This window comes from Macaca fascicularis, chromosome 9 (genome assembly GCF_037993035.2).
Source record: "Macaca fascicularis isolate 582-1 chromosome 9, T2T-MFA8v1.1".
In the NCBI taxonomy this organism is placed as follows: domain Eukaryota; kingdom Metazoa; phylum Chordata; class Mammalia; order Primates; family Cercopithecidae; genus Macaca; species Macaca fascicularis.
Window position 1 is genome coordinate 35720839 of NC_088383.1, and position 8339 is coordinate 35729177.

Genomic DNA, 8339 nt, shown 5'->3' on the forward strand with positions numbered 1-8339 from the left:
CCAACAGGAAATCCAATTTCTGTAGGTGTGTAGTAGCCACTGTTTACTATTGACACCCAGGGTTTTTGTTTTTCTCTTTTGTTTGCTTTCGATGATAGCATGTGCTTCTGTCACAACAAACAGCATTTAAGGGAAGATGCTCTCCTCCCAACCTTGACATCTGATCTTCAGTTACACATTGACATTATTTAGTTATTTTCAATTAAAAGTGACAAACTGTATTCCAAAAAGTGATTATGTGCCTCCAGGTCTACCATGTACTTTTTTTTTTTTTTTTTTTTTGGAGACAGAGTTTCACTCTTGTTGCCCAGGCTGAAGTGCAATGGCGCAATCTTGGCTCACTGCAACCTCCGCCTCCCGAGTTAAAGCTATTCTCCTGCCCCAGCCTCCCAAGAAACTGGGATTACAGGCATGCACCACCACGCCCGCTAATTTTGTACTTGTAGTAGAGATGGGGTTTCTCCATGTTGGTCAGGCTGGTCTCGAACTCCTGACCTTAGGTGATCCGCCCACCTCGGCCTCCCAAAGTGCTGGGATTACAGGTGTGAGCCACTGCGCCTGGCCCTACAGACATTTTTTTAAATGTTAAATTTCATGCTCACTTCGGAACACATTTATTAAAATTGCAATGATACAGAGATTAGCATGGCTCCTGAGCGAGGATGACATGCAATATAAAATTAAAATTGAAAAAATTTTTAAGTTAATTCCATTTCTTAGCTAAGCTTTCATTCTCCCTCTCTCATTCAGCTCTTGACCCTAAGGTCTCTGTGAACCTGGAGAGGAGGCAAATCTCAAATCCATTTGGCTTCCTGACAGTAGATCTGACAAAGGATACATTTAGTATCAAATGTAATTGAACTAATGGGCAAAATTAGGATTTTTGATTAAGTTAGGATATTAGGATCTGGAGCTGCATTGTCTGATATAATAGTATGAGTGAAAAGAGTCAAACTCTGTAAAATATTTGAAGAGATTTGTTCTGAACCAAATATGAGTGACCATGGCCCATCACACAGTCGCGGGAGATCCAGAGACCGTGCACCCAAGTTGGTAGGGCTACAGCTTGGTTTCACACGTTTTAGGGAGACATCACAAGACATCAATCAATACATGTAAGATGTACATTGGTTTAATCTGGAAAGGTGAGACAACTGGAATCCAGGTTTTTGAAACCTGGATTACACTTACCTGGATAGTGTCAGAGGCATTTGAACAAGAGCAATTTCATCTTGAATAGGGACTGGGTAAAATAAGGCTGAGACCTACTGGGCTGCATTCCCAGGAGGTTAGGATACTCTAAGTCACGGCATGAGATAGGAGATCAGCACAAGACACACGTCCCAAAGACTTTGCTGATAAAACAGACTGTGGTTAAGAAGTCAGCCAAACGCCACCCAAACCAAGATAGCGATGAAAGTAACTTCGGGTCGTTCTCACTGCTCATTATATGCTAATTATAATGCATTAGCATGCTAAAACGCACTCCCATCAGCGCCATGACAGTTTACAAATGCCTGGCAACGTAAGGAAGTTATGCTATATGGTCTAAAAAGGGGAGGACTCCTCAGTTCCTGGAAATGACCACCACTTTCCCAGAAAACTCATGAATAAGCCACCTCTTGTTTGGCATATAATCAAGAAGTAATGGCCAGGTGTGGTGGCTCACGCCTGTAATCCCAGCACTTTGAGAGGCTGAGGCAGGAGGATCACTTGAGGTCAAGAGTTCAAGACCAGCTTGGCCAACATGACAAAACTCCGCGTAAAAATACAAAAATTAGTTGGGTGTGATTGTGGGCGCCTATGATCCCAGCTACTCGGGAGGCTGAGGCAGGAGAATCACTTGAACCCAGGAAGCGAAGGCTGCAGTGAGCCGAGATCATGCCACTGCACTCCAGCCTGGGCAACAGAGCAAGACTCTGTCGCAACCCCCCCGCCCCCTGCCCCCCGCCAAAAAGAAGTAACAATAAATATAAGCAGTTGAGCAGCCCATGCTGCTGCTCTGCCTGTGAAATAGCTGTTCTTTTGTTTCTTGTTTTTGTGTGTTGTTGTTTTAAGACAGAGTCTCACTCTGTCTCCCAGGCTGGAGTGCAGTGGCTCGATCTCCGCTCGCTGCAACCTCCACCTCCCCGGTTCAAGCGATTCTCCTGCCTGAGCCTCCCAAGTAGCTGGGATTAAAGGCACCAGCCATCATGCCCAGCTACTTTTTGTATTTTTAGTAGAGTCGGGGTTTCGTTACGTTGGGCAGGCTTGTCTTGAACTCCTTACCTCAAGTGATCCGCCTGCCTCGGCCTCCCAAAATGCTGGGATTACAGGCATGAGCCACTGCACCCAGCCTTGTTTCTTTCCTTCTCTAATACACTTGCTTTCACTTTATGGATTCGTTTTGATTTCTTTCTTGCACAAGATCCAAGAACCCTCTCGTAGAATCAGGATCAGATCCTTTTCTGGTAAGAATAGGCAGATTCAAAGATTTTCTGATTGGCACTTGGTTGAAAGAGTTTATCTAAAGACCTGAAATCTCTAGAAGGAAATGTCTAGATTAAGACATTTAATAAGACCGAGGTTCTTATTATTCAGATGAAGCCTCCAAGTAGGTGGCTTGAGAGAGAATAGATGAGAAATGTTTCTTATCAGACTTAAAAATGTGCCAGATTCTTAGTTAATTTCTCCTGGATCAGGAAAAAGACCTGGAAAGGGAAAGGGATTCTCTACAGAATGTAGATTTTCCCAACTGACAGCTTTGCAGGGAAATGTATTTTAGGGTAAAATTCTTCAATTTATTTCAGAGCTTGCTATCTATCACATTGGTATCGTATTGCTACTAAAAGTCTGTTTGGTCAGTCTTAAGCTCTCTGTTTTAATGTTAATGCTGGTTGCTGTACCTGAATTCCAAAGGGAGGAAGGTAGCATGAGGCATGTCCGACCACCCATTCCCATCACGGCCTGAATTAGTGTTTCATATTAACTTTGGAATGCCCTTGACCAAGAGGAGGGGTCTGTTCAGCTGGTTGCAGGGGCAGGCATAGAATTTTATTTTTGGTTAGCAATAGCCACTAGTACTGGTGGCTATTTAAATTAAAATTGTTGAAAATATCGTAACATTATAAGTTCAGTCCCTTAGTTACAGTAGCCTTATTGTTATTGGAAAGGGGTCCTGATTTAGACCCTAAGAGAGGGTTCCTAGACCTTGTGCAAGAAAGAATTCGAGGTGAATCCATAGAGTAAAGTGAAAGTAAGTTTATTAAGAAAGTAAAGGAGGCTGGGCATGGTGGCTCATGCATATAATCCCAGTACTTTGGGAGGCCAAGGTTGGAGGCTGAGGCAGGAGAATCACTTGAACCCGGGAGGCGGAGGTTTCAGTGAGCCAAGATTGCACCGCTGCACTCCAGTCTGGGGGACAGAGAGAGACTCCGTCTCAAAAAAAAAAAAAAAAAGAAATAAAGAACAGCTACTCCATAGGCAGAGCAGTGGCATGGGTTGCTTGACTAAGCATACTTATAGTTACTTCTTGATCATATACTAAACAAAGGGTGGATTATTCATGAGTTTTCCAGGAAAGGGATGGGCAATTCCCAGAACTGAGGGTTCCTCCCCTTTTTAGACCATATAGGGTAACTTCCTGATGTTGCCATGGGATTTGTAAACTGTCATGGCACTGGTGGGAGTGTCTTTTAGCATGCTAATGCATTATAATTAGCGTATAATGAGCAGTGAGGACAATCAGAGGTCACTTTCATTGCCGTCTTGGTTTTGGTGGGTTTTGGCCGGCTTCTTTACCACAGCCTGTTTTATCAGTAAGGTCTTTATGACCTGTATCTTTTTTTTCTTTTTGAGACAGAATCTCACTCTGTTGCCCAGGCTGGAGTGCAGTTGTGTAATCATGGTTCACTGCAGCCTCCACCTCCTGGGCTCAAACAATCCTCCCACCTCAGCCTCTCAAGTAACTGGAACTACAGGCACACACCACCATGCCCAGCTAGTTCTTTTATTTTTTAGTAGAGGCAACGTCTTGTTATAGTGCCCGGACTGGTCTCAAACTCTTGGTCTTAAGTGATCTGCCTGCCTCAGCCTTTCAAAGAGATGGAATTATAGGCGTGAACCACTGCGCCTGGCCACATGATTTCTGAAAAAGTAATTTTCAGAAATTGTCCTTTCCTTTCATCCATATCTGATAATGGAAGCTAATAATGAGGAAGAATAAAACATTACATTAAGAATATTCTCCAGTGTTTGAAGCTACACACAGTTTCAACTATATGCATCTTTTAATCTGATTTTTTAAATGTATCCTATTTCCCAGATGAAAATAGACATTTGCTTTGCATGACAACTGCAGAAAATGAAGTAAAATCTAAATCCCAGATCTTTCATTTAGTAATTGTCTGTCAGTATAAATGCAGAATGACAGCAATTTTCTATCTTGTATATTATTCCTTGGGGAATGACAGTTGTTTTTTATTCAGATCTAACTTCACATGGTAATAATTCTGAAATAAATTAAAAGCACACAGTCAGATATGATCAGATATGATCTATTCAAAGAGGAAAGAAATACTTTTCTGAAATACTTTTATTTTATTTTATTTTTTTGAGACAGGGTCTTGTTCCGTCGCCCAGGCTGGAGTGCAGAGGCCTGATCTCGGCTCACTGCAACCTCCATCTCCCAGGTTCAAGCGATTCTCCTGCCTCAGCCTCCCAAGTAGCTGGGATTACAGGCGCGCACCATCATGCCTGGCTAATTTTTGTATTTTTAGTAGAGACGAGGTTTCATCATGTTGGTCAGGCTGGTCTTGAACTCCTGACCTCGTGATCCACCCGCCTCAGCCTCCCAAAATGCTGGGATTACAGGCGTGAGCTACTTCGCCCAGGCTGAAATACTTTTTTTACTCAAAAGACTATAGTCTTATTTTTTGAGAGTAAAATATAACATAATAAGGCCAGGTGCAGTGGATCACGCCCGTAATTCCAGCACTTTGGGAGGCTAAGGCTGGAGGATCACCTGAAGTCAGGAGTTCAAGACCAGCCTGGCCAACATGGTGAAACCCATCTCTACTGAAAATACAAAAATTAGCCAGGCATGGTGGCAGGCATCTGTAATCCCAGCTACTCGGGAGGCTTAGGCAGGAGAATCACTTGAACCAGGGAGGCAGAGGTTGCAGTGAGCAGAGATCATGCCACTGCACTCCAGCCTGGATGACAGAGCGAGACTCCACCTCACAAAAACAAAAACATAATAGGACAATTCTTCAAATGATAAAGTGAACCTTGATGTACTTACACAGCTTTAGCTATGATTTTCACAAATACAAATAAACTATGCCAAATCCTAGGAGTCTATGTGGATTTATGTGTTGGTTATCTACAGCTGATATGATTATCATGATTTTATTTATTTATTTGCTTCTGCTCCTTCCCCAACTGATTATCATTATTATTAATTTGCCAAATGATTTTCACCTATGGATCAGAAAATTGTGTTTATTACTGTCAGAGGCATTTGAACCAGAGCAACTCCATCTTGAGTAGGGGCTGGATAAAATAAGGCTGAGACCTATTTTAGGGACTTCATTCTCAGCAGGATAGGCATTCTAAGCCACAGCATGAGATTAGGAGGTCAGCACAAGATACGGGTCACAAAGACCTTGCTATAAAACAGGCTGTGGTAAAGAAGCCAGCCAAAACCCACCAAAACCAAGAGGGCAACGAAAGTGACCCCTGGTCGTCCTCACTGCTCATTATACGCTAATTGTAATGCATTGGCATGCTAAAAAGATACTCCCACCAGTGTCATGACAGTTTACAAATGCCATGGCAACTGCAGGAAGTTACCCTATGTGGTCTAAAAAGAGGAGGAACCCTCAGTTCTGGGAATTGCCCACCCCTTTCCTGGAAAACTCACGAATAATCCACCACTTGTTTAGCATATAGTCAAGAAATAACTATAAAAATAGGCAACCAGCTGGGAGCGGTGGCTTACCACGCTGTAATCCCAGCACTCTGGGAGGCCAAGGTGGGCAGATCAACCAGCTGGGCGCGGTGGTTTACTGTGCTGTAATCCCAGCACTCTGGGAGGTCGAGGCGGGCAGATCACTTGAGGTCAGGAGTTCAAGACCAGCCTGGCCAACATGGTGAAACCCCATCTCTACTAAAAATACAAAAATTAGCCAGGTGTGGTGGTGGGCGCCTGTAATCCCAGCTACTTGGGAGGCGGAGACAGGAGAATCACTTGAACCCGGGAGGTTGCAGTTAGCCGAGATTGTGCCACTGCACTCCAGCCTGGGCGACAGAGCGAGACTCCATCTCAAAAAAAAAAAGAAAAGAAAGCAAAAAAAATAGGCAACCAGCAGCAATCGGTGCTGCTCTGCCTATGGAATAGCCATTCTTTTATTCCTTTACGTTCTTAATAGATGTACTTTCACTTTACTCTATGGACTCGCCCTGCATTCTTTCTCGCACTGGATCCAGGAACCCTCTCTTGGGGTCTGGATCAGGACCCTTTCCGGCAACATTACCATAATACACATTATGCGTGAATTTCATACATGAGTCGCATGAATTATTGGTATAATATGCGTTTTTACTTTTAATTTTTATTTATTCTTAATTGATTTTTATTTTTTTGAGGCAGCGTCTTGCTCCAATGCCCAGGCTAGAGTGCAGTGGTGTGATCCTAGCTCACTGCAGCCTTGATCTCCGGGGCTCAAGTGATTCTCCTACTTCAGCCTCCCCAGTAGCTGGGACTATAGGCACATACCACCACATCCAGCTATTTAAATTTTCTTTCTTTCTTTCTTTTTTTTTTTTTTAATAGGACAGGGTCTTGCTCTTGCCCAGGCTGGCCTCAAATTCCTGGGCTCAAGCAATCCTCCTGCCTTGGCCTCTCAAAGTGCTGGAATTACAGATTTGTTGCGCCAGTGTGCCCAGCCTAATATGCAGTTTTATGTTTCAACTTTAGTTCACTCATTAAACACTAAGTGTACCCTTTGGAATAGATTTCTGGGGACAAATACCCAAAACCTCATTGATTACATCCCTTGCTAACTTTTTCTAGCTGGTCTTATCAGTCATTTGAGTACTTCCTCCACCCTTAGCCATTTGCTCAGTCCTGAGACCCCTGAGCTATCCTGTCCACCACGACATCAAAAGCACAAGGAGAATGCCTGATTTAGCCCTGCACATGGGAATAGACTAGGTGGGCGCAGTGCTGAGCAGGGTGATCCTGGAGGCAAGAGGAGGGAAGAGCATTATCAGTTAAGTAGAGGCCTTCCTGAACCTCTCCAAATTTTATTTCCACTAGAAGTATCTAGAAGTATTTTCTCTTGGTTTTTGTCTTATGTTTATCTATCTTTTTTGTTTGTTTGTTTGTTTTGTTTTGTTTTGTTTTGAGACAGAGTTTCTTTCTTGTTGCCCAGGCTGGAGTGCAGTAGCACAATCTTGGCTCACTGCAAACTCCTCCTCCCAGGTTCAAGAGATTCTCCTGCCTCAGCCTCCTGAGTACCTGGGATTACAGGCATGTAGTCCCACAATGCCCGGCTAATTTTTTGGTTTTTTTAGTAGAGATGGGGTTTCAACATGTTGGCCAAGCTGGTCTTGAACTCCTGACCTCAGGTGATTTGTCTGCCTCAGCCTACCAAAGTGCTAGGATTACAGGTGTGAGCCACCGCATCTGGCCTATGCATATATATATATATATATATATATATATATATATATATATATATTTTTTTTTTTTTTTAAACCCAGTTTGCTCTCGGATATTCAATTTCCATGGTATTGGTTTAAAATAATTATCAGGCCAGGCACAGTAGCTCATGCTTATAATCCCACCACTTTGGGAGGCAGAGGCAGGTGAATCACCTGAGATCAGGAGTTCAAGACCAGCCTGGCCAAAATGGTAAAACCCCTGTCTCTACTAAAAATACAAAAAATTAGCCAGGCATGGTGATGGGTGCCTGTAATTGCAGTTACTCGGGAGGCTAAGGCAGGAGAATCATTTAAACCCGGGAGGCGGAGGTTGCAGTGAGCACCACTGCACTCTAGCCTGAGCGACAGACTGAGATTCTGTCTCAAAAAAATAAAAATAAAGTAAGTAAAATAATTACCAACCTATTATGAATGCAGGTACCCCACCTCCCATGGGAGCAGACCCTTGCATGTCTGAACTAACCAAGTTCCAAGAATTCTACGGAGAGGCGGCACACTGAGTTGGTGAGGAGCATGAGCTTCGGAATAAAGCAGAGCTGAGCTTCAGTCCCATCCTTGCTGCTCACCAGCTCCGTTACTTGCTGGACCTCCCAGTTCCTCATCTGCAAAATAGCAAACCCAATCACTAAGGT

At 43.5% G+C, this 8339-nt stretch overlaps 1 non-coding gene across 1 annotated transcript; it reads left to right on the forward strand.

Annotated features, from left to right (window-relative positions):
* The first annotated feature begins 594 nt into the window (after positions 1 to 594).
* Positions 595 to 700, forward strand: LOC123566968 (U6 spliceosomal RNA). The gene has a single exon (XR_006689682.2). It is a non-coding gene; the product is annotated as a U6 spliceosomal RNA (small nuclear RNA).
* The last annotated feature ends 7639 nt before the right edge of the window (positions 701 to 8339 follow it).